The sequence below is a fragment of the Nelumbo nucifera genome, chromosome 1 (genome assembly GCF_055504915.1).
Source record: "Nelumbo nucifera cultivar China Antique chromosome 1, China Antique-T2T, whole genome shotgun sequence".
In the NCBI taxonomy this organism is placed as follows: domain Eukaryota; kingdom Viridiplantae; phylum Streptophyta; class Magnoliopsida; order Proteales; family Nelumbonaceae; genus Nelumbo; species Nelumbo nucifera.
This window is the reverse complement of record NC_142649.1, coordinates 125,808,303-125,821,660: the sequence shown is the minus strand read 5'-3', so window position 1 is coordinate 125,821,660 and position 13,358 is coordinate 125,808,303. Positions and strand designations below refer to the sequence as shown.

The 13,358-nt window shown below is 38.5% G+C and overlaps 1 long non-coding RNA gene across 1 annotated transcript; it reads left to right on the top strand.

The window, feature by feature from the left end:
- Nucleotides 1-7,215: 7,215 nt before the first annotated feature.
- LOC104609771 (uncharacterized) lies at nt 7,216-8,009 on the top strand. Its single transcript, XR_737323.3, has 2 exons — nt 7,216-7,487; nt 7,616-8,009. It is a non-coding gene; the product is annotated as an uncharacterized LOC104609771 (long non-coding RNA).
- The last annotated feature ends 5,349 nt before the right edge of the window (nt 8,010-13,358 follow it).

Below are 13,358 nucleotides of genomic sequence, written 5' to 3'. Positions count from 1 at the left end.
CAACTCTCGGAAATCTTGGATATGGTGCGTGAAGCACATGCCAAACAATGCCTATATAAAGGCACCAACCCCAATGACATGAGGGGGGCAAGTAAGCATATTCTAGCTCTCATACTTTGTGATTTTCAGCTCGCAACCAAGTATACTGACTTAAGCATCGGAGCGACCTCGCCGAGCAAACAACCCCGGGTTCTCTGATTCTTCTTTTGCAAATCGACCTAGTCCGCCGTTTACTGGAAGCCAGATTACCTCCAACAGGGAGCAGTCAGATCGCGCTTCATCATTTGGCGCCGTCTGTGGGAAATGCTACAAAAAGCTAATTTCTCATCCTCCGAAAGGCTAAGTCCTCTTCTTCCAGAAAGCTAAGTTCTCACCTTTTAGAAACTAAAAGCTCTCACTTTCTAGTTTCCATTTTTTATGAACTCAAAGACTATGCAGGAAGTTGATGGCCAACAGACTAAGCAACTCTACCAACTTTATTTCAACTCGGATAAAGCCTCATCAGTCCTCTTTGCGAGGTACCCTCTACAAAGATGAGCTCTTCGTGGCTTCTACGGGAGTAGGCGGCCAATAGACTGCATGGACGCCCCTGTTGGTCGAGCCTTCCAAGGCTCCCGTGCGAGCTGGTGACCTAAAGTCAGTAGTGTTGCCCCCGTAGGTCGAGCTCCTAGTAGCTTCTTGTAGGAGTGGGTAACCGGTGTCACTAACGAGGCTGATGCAGTGCAGTCGTAGCTCTAAGGCGCGACCTGGCCTAGGCGCGACTTGGCGGCCTGGCCTAGGTGCGACCTGGCGGCCTGGCCCAGGCACGACTTGGCGGCTTGGTGCAGGCGCGACCTGGCAGCCTGGCCCAGGCGCGAATTTCCGAACTGATAAAAGACTTCGGCACCACATAAGACCCAGCCGCCTCTTCAGCATGGGCAAAATCAAAGATCAAGGAGAGTGGACTACGAGTCGCTCCCAGAGCCTAAGGGCTAAAGTGCCGAACTGGCAAAGACTTCGGCTCCACATAAGACCCAGTCGCCTCTTCGGCATGGGCAAAATCAAGGGTAAGGAGAGTGAACTGCGAGTCACTCCCAAAGCCTAAGGAATTGAATCAACGCTTACGAGTTCATCAAATTAGTCATTTCAGGCCAAAAGGAGCAAATCTACTCCCTTCGCCAAGTTACTTTCAGCTCGGGAGTGGGGGGCAAATGATGAGGGCGGATTTGGCCCTCCAATGATATTGTGACACATGGCACCTCGGAACAACTAGGTGACACCCGGAACCACTTAGGCAACAACTTGCCTTAGCGAAGTTGATGGTGTCCCACTTGGCGGCCTAGACGTGACCTGGCGGCTTGGCACGGGCGCTGACTTGGCGGCCTAGCCCAGGCGTGAGCTGGCAACCTGGCATAGGCACGACCTGGCGGCCTGGCCCAAGCGCCGAACTGGCGGCCTGGCACAGGTGCAAACTGGCGGCCTGGCCCTGGCGCGAGCTGAAAGCTTGGCCAACTGACGGCTTGGCACAAGCACCGACCTGGCGACCTAGCACAGGCGCCGACCTAACGACCTACTAGACGTGCTCGCCGACAAATTCGACATGCATACCCCAACACTCTCATGAACCTTGGAAGTTGACCCACGTACCGAACGATCCGGAGGGTGGTCAACGTGCATGGCGGTTGCCTTCGGGAATCTTTGACCACTTAGGCCAACTCTTGGAAATCTCAGATATGGTGCGTGAAGCCCACGCCAAACAATGCCTATATAAAGGCACCAACCCCAATGACATGAGGGGGGCAAGTAAGCATATTCTAGCTCTCATACTTTGTGATTTTCAGCTCGCAACCAAATATACCGACTTATGCATCGGAGCGACCTCATCGGGCAAACAACCCCAAGTTCTCTGATTCTTCTTTTGCAGATCGACCTAGTCCGCCGTTTACTGGAAGCCAGATCACCTCCAACAAGGAGTAGTCAGATCGCGCTTCATCACATAATATTCAAATTAATAATAATTTAATACTTTACAAAATTAATAACACAATTATCTAATAATAGTATAAATTATAATTTGATGGATTATTAAATTAATTAAATAATTGATATTTTAAAATTTAAATAATGATATTATTTAAATAACTAAATAATATTGTAAATAACTAATTTCGCTTAGATCAATTAATAAATCTAGAAAATAACTTTCAAAAAAATTAATATTAATAATTTTATAATTAATATTTATTGTATTTTCATTAATTACTTATTGTTTTTTGTGATAATATATTTTTAATAATTATGTACAGATCTATTTTTTTGTTATTTAACAAAAAAATTTCAATAATTATCGGAGATTAAACTATTGTTATTTAACTTTTTAAATTGGGTAAAATACCAAAACCTCCCTTGAGGTTTCTAACAATCATAAAAACCTCCCTTATAGTTTCATTTTAACAAATACCTCCCCTGAACTTTTGAGTAACTCAACAAAAGCCTCCCTTCCGTCACCTTCCTAGACGGGAAATGTTAGATTGATGCACCAGTTTTTTTCAAAATACCCATTCTACCCTTTTATAAATTATTTAACTACAAAATTACTAAAATAACCCTATTTTAACTCGGCAAAAAATGTTAGAAGGTGACTGTTAAAGGAGGTTTTTATCAAATTAAAACATGGTGATTTCAATAATTTTGTATGTAAAATAATCTATAAAAGTGTAGAATGGGCATTTAGAAAAAACTGGTGCATCAATCTAACGTTTTCTGTCTAGGAAGGTGACGAAAGGGAGGTTTTTGTTTAGTTTCTAAAAAGTTTAGGGGAGGAATTTGTTAAAAAGAAAATATAAGGGAGGGTTTTATGATTGTTAAAAACTTTAAGGGATGTTTTCATATTTCACCCTTTTAAATTTAATTTATTTTACTTATTGTATTTTTGTTATAATTTGTTGATTAATATTTATTAGAGAATAAACTATTATTTGAGATTACACTATTTATTGATGACTAATTTAATATATTTTATAGCATTTATTGTAAAATTATTATTTATTTATTATATTTTTATTATCAATTTATTTTCAATAATTGTGTATTTTTGTTTTAAATTTTCAGTAATTATTGGAGATTAAACTATTGTTATTTGTTAGAGATTGCTATTAATTTGGTTGAAATTAAGAGTGTTCATGGGTTGGTTCGGTTGTAGGCATTTTGGCTAACCAAATTGACCTGGTCAAGTTGGTCACCTGAAACCGACCAACCATTAGTGAAAACCGGCCAACTCAGGTTGTATCAATTTGGTTAGTCGATTCAAAAGATTTAAACTTAAAAAATAAATTTAAAATTAAAAAGTACAATATCATTATTAAAAAATAAATTTATGATTTAAAATATTTTAAACTAAGGAATATGGAAATTTTCCCACTTTGCATATTAAAAAAATTATATTAAAATATAAAATATTAGTATATATCTATGGTCGAGTCATTCCATTTTTGATCAATTTACAATTGGGTAAGGCAAAACTGATCCAACTTGGTCATGTTGGGAATTGTTGAACTAAAGCCAATTGAAATATTAGAAACCCGAGTTGGTCGGGTTGGTTGGTTTCATCAGTTTGATGAACAATCCTAGTAGAAAATAATTATTATTATTTTTGTATTATAAAAAAATTGTTAAAAGTAGAATATAAAATATAAATAATTATTAATTATTTAAAAATATAAAATATAAAACAATTATATACTCTTATGTATTTCTATTATTTAGTTTTTGTTTAACGAATCCCGCACGGGTCCCCGCTAATGTATATATATGCCATATCTGCACGTCTCTCCTTTCAACAAATCTATTTATCTTTTTGTTTCATATTTTAAATTTTACTTTTTCTTAAAAAAATAATAAGCCTAATTAATGATTTATCCAATGTGTCTCTACCAATTGCCATTGGTATTTGTTCAAATTTTTATTATTGTTTTCTTCTTTTAAAACATCTAATTAAGTACTAAGCAGTAGCGCATGAGTGCCGAGAGAAGATTCGTACGCCTTTCTTTCACTTGATGACGTTTTGTATTTGAAACTATAACACGTTTCAATTGCTCCAGGTGTGATACGTACAATGGCTCCCCACATTGCACTCTAATTCATAGATAACAATGAGGGATGCAAATAGATCGGATTAGATTCAAATTAGGGTATATCTGAATCCGATCTAATAGCACTTATCCGATATCTGATCTGATGTGAAAATTCAATTGGATCTCACAAATAGTGATTCGAATCTGAATCCATTAAGGATATCGGATATTCGAATTTGATCCCATCCAATTCAAATTATGAAAAATTTAGTAAATTATTAAAAGAAAATTATATAAAGAAAAACAAAAAATATAAGTATTTTTTTTAACTATTTAACTATTTTCATTATATATGGGTGTGTATTCTTATAAAAAATTACAAAAAATACAATATAAACATATTTATAAATAAAAATATTAATATATACATGTCATTTATAAGTAAATATGTTTATAAATATATACATTGGATCGAATCGAATAGGGGTGATCCGAATCCGATCCGATCCAAAAATCTGATTGAGGGTTATCCAAATCCGACGAAAATAAGATCGAATCATGATCCGGTCCATTTGCACCCCTAAGAACAATGGCATTTGTCCCTTAAGTGCATCTAACTCTCCCATGTGTAGAGGTGTAAATCGACTTTGTGGGCCATCTGTGCCTTAGTGAATTGTGTTGTGCCGACCTCGGGCCTACATGGACCATGCCTACCTCCTCAGGGATCCTTAACAAGTCAAGCCTAGTATGGCCCTTAGCAGGAGCCCAGGCGTAGGGATGTAAATGGATTGGATTGGATTCAAATTAGGGTAAATCCAATCTAATACACTATAGATCCAATCGGATCTCATAAATACTTATTTGAATTTAAATCTGATCAACATGTCGGAATATTCACATGTGATCTGATCTGATTTCATTTAAAAAATTAATAAATTATTAAAAGGAAAAGAAAGTGTAACAATTTAAATAAAGAAAAAACAAAAAATACAAGTATTTTTTCAACTATTTTTATCATATATATACATGTTTTTATAAAAAATCAATGATATAGAAATTTACAAAAGTATAATATAAATAACATATTTATAAATAAATATATAACATATATGTATTATATAAAAAATATTATATATGTATGTATGTATGTATGTATCGTAGGGATATCTGAACACGACAAAATAGGATCGGACTCTGGATTGGATCGGATCATGATCCGATCCATTTGCACCCCTACCCAGGTGGGCCCAAGCCATGCTATGGGCTGTGCTAGGCCATGGGCTGAGCCAAGCCATGAGAGTCGGGGATGGGGAATGGGGTCCTCACTCCTCCCTGACCCTGATTATATATATATATATTATTTATATTAAATATATTATTATATTATGTATTATTTATGTTATTTATATATTAAAATATATTTAAAATATTATTTGTTTTAGATAATGAGTTTCCTATCCTGCCTAGTGGGGAATCCATTCCCATTGAAAATCGGGGATTATGATTGGGGTTGAGGACCAGGGTTGGAGACAAGGATTTATTATAAAATTGGGGTTGAGGACGGGGAATATGATTCCTGCACCGTTGCCATTCCTATGTGTTCCTCTCCCCACAGCTCATTTCACTTGCTCTCTCTGACTAGAAGCACATTGATGGTAAAATGTAAAAACAAGGCATTCTCAACTGAAGAAAAGTTTGAGAATAGTGGTCTTCAAATGCTATTGTCAAAAGGTAGAACAAGATAGGTTGGAGTTCAGGCGAGCTCTTTTAGGCATGGTTTTCAAAACCGGACCGAACTGACGGTTGGACCGAAAAAACTGGGAACCGGTAACCTGATCGGTTCAGTTTTCCCCCAAAACCGTTGATTTTGATCAGCAAACCGCTGAACTGTCTGATTAACCATTCGAACGGTTTTGAATTTTTTTATATTTTTTTTAAATTTTTTATTTTTTTGTCAGAACGGGCCAACCGTTCAGGTCGCACGGTCAGACCTTTTGAACCGATAACCGGTCGGTTATCGATTTTACCAGATTCAAAAATATTTTACTATTTTTTTTTTTGAGAAACGACTAACCAAACAGCATATGCCAATGCATTTTTTTTGCCATTTTTCTCAAAATCTGATGCGACTCATATGTAATATCGTTTCCTTAAAAAATGACAATGACCCAAACACCACCCTAATAAATCTGACCCTACTCCGTGGTTCAAGTCGGATTTATCATTTAACCCAACCTGGCAACCCATTGACGGGTTAGCGGAGGAATGGCAACAAACCAGCACCTATTAAGGGGTGTCAATTGGACTGGATTTGGTCCAATTCGGTCCAATCCAATGTGAGTCCATTACAAATGGACCTGGTCCAATCCAGTCCAATGAATATTTTGGACCATTTTGGATCGGTCCAAAGATTGTCCAATCTGTTTAAATTCCTGTTAATTTAAATTGGTTTCAACTCAAACCTGGTCCATTGACATCTATGTTCTTATATTCTATAAATGGATCAGATATTGACTCAATCTAATATAAATTCATTATGGATGGACTAGATCCAATCCAATATGTCATATTAATCTATCCAGTCCGTTCAAATTCAATATGTCTTATTGGTTCATCCAATCCGTACAAATGGATTTTGATTTGAACGGAGTACAACCCAAAACCGGTCCATTGACACCCCACCTATTATGAGGCCCACTATACGTTGACAGTGGGCACCCAATTCGGCCCGATCAATCCCGTTATTCACTTATTCTAGGTAGACCTGGTAATTGGGTTGGGTGGGGCGGGTTCGGGTTAGGCCAAGGTACTTCGGGCTGATTTCAGATCGGGTTGTCAAATGCTAGACCCTAACTGTAAATGTTCGGGTTAGGGTTGACCCATGGATCAATTCGGGTCATCCCAAAAAATAATTGAAATTTAAAAAAATAAAGAAAAATGTCAAAATTAAAATAATTAACCTAAAATTCCAAATATAAAATAAAAAACTTGAACATTTAACAATTTAAAGAATAAACAATAAAAAATAAAGACTAAATAGAAAAAATGTAACACTGGAAACTTCTAACAATGCATAAATAATCCCAATTAAACTTGACAATCAGATCAGCGGATTGATCCATGACCCAAGCCAATCTGTTTTTCGGGTCGGATCATTTTCACATTCGAGTAGTTAAATATGACACCCTAACCCTGTTTTTTCGGGTTGGGTTGGGTCGGGTTCGCGGATTGGATCAACTTTTTGCCAGGTCTAATTCTAGGTCTTCCCAAAGTTTGGGGAGTTCGAGACTGTCGACGGAACGGAAGCAAGGAGCAGCGAGTCACTGACTCAGTGAGAGAAGAAATAGAGCACGAGGAGCTGAGCGGAAGGAAGTATGGCGGGACAAGAGGCTGGCTCGAAGCTTGTTAGATTGCTTGCTTTCGTTGGCGCTGGAGGTAAATTACAACTAATTCATGCTTCCTTTCCTTTTTCCTGAATTCATCTTCATTTACATTCATCTTTTCTTAATTTCTTCTTCTTTTTGATGATCCCGGATCCACGGTTTTCTCCGGCGAGGTTACAGTCGTCTGCACGGCTGCCATAAACACGTGGAGGGATGTCCAACGGAAATTCCTGCAACAGAAGGCAGAAGCCTCCGAGAAGAAGTCCCCGGGTTTGGTAAATAATGCTGTCGAATAATAATTAGGGTTTTCTCCATCGTCGTTATCATCTGTAATAATTCTTCTTCCTTTTGATCTGAATTGTTATTGTTGGGCTACTGAGAACTTCTAAATGAATCTTTTGCTTTTGAGGTTCTCTAGAAATGTATTACTTTTAATAATTACCTGAAAACTCTCCCTTCTGCTGAATCTTGTATATTTGGAGTTCCCTATAGATAAGAAAAAAACGAGAGATTAATGTCTCAACCAAATTTTATGGAATGGTAATTGCTTCATATGGGAATGCATTTAAGCCCATATTCGTTATTTGTAGTAAATGTTTGATTAACTTAATTGTACTTAATCCTAAGTCTTACATAGATCAGAAAAAAGTGAATTTACAGTCTTCTACATATGAACTGTTACACTTTACTGCTTTTTATATTGGGGGTGATACCATCTAATGTATCACATAGACTAACATCCTACTGATCAGTTATGAGGATCCCCCATAGATTTAGATATCTCCATGTGCTAGCTTTCTTTGCTCGTTATCATCTGGCTTGAATTTGAATTGGTTTCCAACTGCTTAAAACCCTAGCGCATCTCAGGCTTAAGATGTGCAGTGGTTCTAATTAATCAATGTTAACACAGTAAATGGTGAGTATGTTTGAGTCAATTTATCAGTTGTTACGTGCTTTTCCATGTGCATATGTGTATGTGCCTTGTCTCATATAAGCCAAACCATTGGAGGTGGCATGTTCAAATACTTGAAGATAATTGAAGCCTCCCAAAGATTGCACAAAGGGATGTTGCCAGGTTAGCCTTTCCATTCAACCAAACTCTTTCTTCGAGAAATTGCAAATTTTTTGAGATGAAGTACACCTAAAACTCTGATGTCCAGAAGCTATATGGTTCTGTCTGATTTTAAGAGAGAAATCTGACATAGAGTGCAATTGTTTGTAGTTCAAGAGGGAAGAAAAAGTTAACTTTTATTCTTCATACTTGGACATAATTGGAAGGGGGGGGTGTGTATGACTATTTTTTTCCTTATTCACACTTAAGCAGAAACAGACTTCAATAGCAGGTCTTGAATCTATATTCTGGAGAACTTTTAGGTGTTCTCTTTGTTCACAGCTTCTGGACTGAGAATTTCATATGTAGATTTATTGGGTATTGGATATAAACAGATATCAGGAAATAGGCCACCTATCAGCACCATGCAAAACTCAGGTTTAGTTAACATTTGCAGTCAAGTTGAGAGGAGAGAGAATTCTACCTAGTTCTGAGGCCCAGTTTGTATGTTGGCTTGTCTCACAAGCATAATAGCCAATAGGCCTAAGGTGCAAGTCATGAGGCACCCCACAAGAAATCTGACTTCGGTCTGTGGATCCTGGCCCATAAACATTAAAAGTGGACCCGTGGTTACAGCAATCTGATCAACAAGGAGAACCCTTATTCATCAAAAAACAAGGAGAACCCAATCTATGTGATGCCCTAGGCTTCAGCCTGTAGGCCCCAGAGTTGGACCTGCTGCTACAAATGTTGGATCTGCAAAGGAGAACACAATGCCCCCAAGCACCAAAGGTGGACCCATGGCCACAGCAATCAATTGTGTTGTTAAAATGGTCAAGACCATCTAGCAATCAATCCAACCTGCTAACCACATAGAAAATTTAATGGAACTACCTTGACTCTATGATATTGATCGAGAATAATTCTTTTTCTCCTTTTTGGTAATGGATCTAGAACAACTGAAAGGTTCTACAAATAAATTTAAAGGCAACATACTTGTTTAAATTACAATGTGAATTGAAACCTGAAACATATAGGAGGCCTGGAGTCAGCTGACTTTTTTTTCTCTCTCTCTTTTGGGTGGGAGGGGGCAGGGGAGAGAAGGTGTTCAATGACAGAGAGGGCATTTCAGTTGCACTGTGAGTGATAAGGATTCTATTTGTACAAGGGCAGAATAACTGCTGTCCTACAGGAACTTCATTGCTAAGGGGTTGTGAATTATCATTTCGGTAGTTGAAGGGGATTCAATCTTCCAGCCATTGTTATTAGATAGAAAATGGAAGGGTTCATGGAGCCATTTTCAATTTTCCATTATCTGTATCTGATCGAAATAAGATATTCTTTCATCCATTCTAGTTCAGATTAGCTGGATATCGGTGGACCTTAGCTGGATTGCAGTTGGATTAGTCTGGATTGGGTGTAAATAGGGCTCTTTTGTATGATGAAACCTCTAAAGCTATTTTCAAGATGAAGATGGGGGGGGGGGGGGGGGGGGGCTGTATAGCATGTAGGGAGGGGCATATGGTTGGGAATGTCATAACCTTTGCTATCAAGGCATAGGGGTATTGTGCATTCTTCCTAGTCCTAGGTTTACATTACTGATGCATAAAGGATATTCTTGGATAGGATTTATAATAGATATTTATTCATCATTTGGTTCAGTAAAGCCCTCAATTTCAGGGTCTTTTGAAAGTGAAGTTGCTAGTTATGGACATGAATAGATGACGGCACGACCCAATGGAAGATGCACCTGATCATGAGACTTCACCGTGTAGGTGTAGTGTTTAACCATAAAATATCAACACTTGACAGGCTTCAGAATATGTTTTGATTGAAAGTCAACATCCAAATGGAACTCCAACAACTCATTCTATCACTCAAGGTTCATAATTTCGAATTGCATGGAAATTTTGGTCAATGAAGAATTTTATGAAGTTTTCCAAATAAGGTAAAATGTTTCAGTTTGTGGGAAGCATTATGGGAAATGAATAATTTTTCAGAACTTAGCAGATTGTTGATAAAACTGTGATTAATGCTTAAAGACAAACATTTAAAAAGTAATCAGGTATTTTAAATGCGACAGGCTTAATGGAAAAAAAAATGTTCTTAGCATTTTCCATGTATTAGTAACATTCAGAACATTATTGGTAACTTAGAATAAACACCACATCGGAGAATTAAAATGCAAATTCTCCTTTTTTTGTTGATATTTCTCAAAACATTGATATAAGGGGTTGCTGGCACTGGTGGTTCTGTTTAAGCAATAAAAGAAAGAAAGAAAGATCTCTCTCATGGCTTATTCCAATTTCCATGTAGCAGACTACCCAACTCAAAGGAGATGGTTAAATGGCATCAAATCGTCATTAACATCTACTGTTGTGACTTGTAACTCACATGAAAGATGGAAAGATTTAGCAACTCTCAAACCTCTAGAGTGGAGACATCTCTGATCAGAACGGAAGATGGAATGCTTAATTTCTTAGGTTGGTGTGGGAGAGAAAATTAGTGGTGATGCGGAAAAGGAATTAGAACTGATGGTGGCTCAGTTGGTAGGTTCTCTGACTCGTCGGAGTAGAGACCTGGGATCAAATCCCACTGCCACCAGGAGTTGGGGGTTAAGGGAAAGGGGATCTAGCCCCTGTTGTGTAGTCCCATGAAGCGAAAAAAAACAGAAGTAAAAACCACCCAGCACCAGAATCCAGATGTATGTAGTGGTGGCAATTGGTTGGGTTGGGTTGGGTTGGGTTTGGTTTGGGTTGAGTTTCAACCCAACCCATTTAACCCACCAACCCGTTAATGACCCAATTATATAAAATTAAATGGGTTAGGTTCAGCCCAAACCCGCTTTAACCCAATCCAATCTGTCCAAATCCATTAATCTTATATTTATGTACTTAAAACAAAAAACTAACTCTTTTTTAACAAATAAATTAGTCATAGCTTAGTGGTAATAGTAGTTGTTATTTACACAAGTGGCGAAGGTTCAAATCACATGTCATGTTATTTTTATACAAGCAGCAAAGCCATTTAACTATGTTTGGGTTTCGGATTTGACGAACCACATAGGTTCAAACCGGTCAAACCAACTTGAACTATCTAATTGGATTGTCTTCGAGGTAATCACATAAAGTTCAAGAGTGGTTGAACCGTTTAGATCCATATCAGTCCGGTTGGACTAGACCCTGGCTAAACCGGTTCAATCCGGTCGGACCAGACCATGACAGGACCGGTTCAGTTTGATTGGGCCAGACCCTGACCGAGCCGGTTCAATCCGGTCGGACTAGACTGGACCGGTTCAGTCAAATGGTGGATTCACTTGGGTTGGCTCATATCAGGTTTGTGCACGGGTTTGGGCCCAGACCGATTGGCCCGAAGTGGGTCAAAAGAAGTAAATCGGACCAGGCCGGATTCGGGTCGTATTATACAGATATGGGCCAAACTGGATGATCCAAACGGGCAAAGCAAGTGGGGCGGTTTAGGGTTCGGACCCCACTGCTGACCCGTTTCGGACTCGGGTCGACCCAGATAAGCTTGTGTCGGGTCAAACTGGGTTGTGTGACTAATGGTTGGACTGGATGATCCAAACCGGGCAAAGCAAACGGCACCAAGCCATACCGCTTGAGGTTTATTTCGGATTTGGGTCGACCCAGATTGGTATATGTTGGATCGGGTCAGACCGTATTTAACTGGTCTGGATTTGGGTCAAATTGATTTGGATTTATGTTGGGTGAAGTGTGTTGATTAAGACAAAACTAAATTTAGTCAATAATTAATAGAAAATTAATGCATTAATTATAAATTATTTAATTCAAATAAAAAAAATAAAAAAAAGTTAAGGAAGTAATACTACTGTCTGTAATGATTAACCTAATAGTTATTCACAACCCAACCCAACCCATTTAAATGGGCGGATTGGGCAATTAAATACTGGGTGGGTTCAGCGGGTTGGGTGAAAAATTGCCACCCATAGATGTATGCACTGCATACTCCACTCCCTACTAATCAAGGGAGAAAAGCATGTATGCACCGCACTCCCTACTAATCAAGGGGCAGAATAAATGTGTATCCTCTTTCCATCCATGATCAACGATCAAACTGTGCCGATCCGATATTCTAACATTCAGATCAGTCGCCTACAATGAATATTATATTCACGTCCAGACCTATGAGTGTCCCCACCTAGGTAGTCTTAGGATACTGCCACGTGTTTTGACATGATGTATTGAGAGGGACAGATGTGGCGAATCCACAAAGGATAGATAATGCCATGTTGGGTGGATCCAATGTGTGTGTGTCGTATAATGGCCACAAGAGTTGGATATACACTGAGTTGTGATTCGTAAGCTAAGTGGATGCTGAAAGATGGTCCATCGTGGGGCAGGGCTATACAGGATGGATATGGATCTAACCAAATGAACGTTATCTCTAGTTTTCTACTTATCAGTTATCATTACACTTGTTTATGGGCCGGGCTTGGGTTTGGCTTTTGACAAAATTTCAATGAACCTGATCCGAAGCCCAAACCTGACACAGTGTGAAGTCAGGCCCAAAGCCCGAGCCATGAATAGGTCTATTTATCATACTTGATTCCTCTTATTAAGGTGGAGAGGAGGGAGACTAGAGACATTTAGAAAATCGAATCAGACCATACCGGTCGGTCGGACCTGTTGAACTGTGACCCAGCCCATGGTAAGTTCGGCCATACCCCGAAAATCAGAAATCACAAAAATCAGCTAAAATTGGCTGATCCAGTGCCTGGTGGTTCAATTGACAAATCAATATTGGTCCAGGTTTCATAAAACTGTCCATTTTTGTTCAACATTTATTTCTTATACGCAAACTTCCAAAAACCATAAGTTTACACTTGAATGT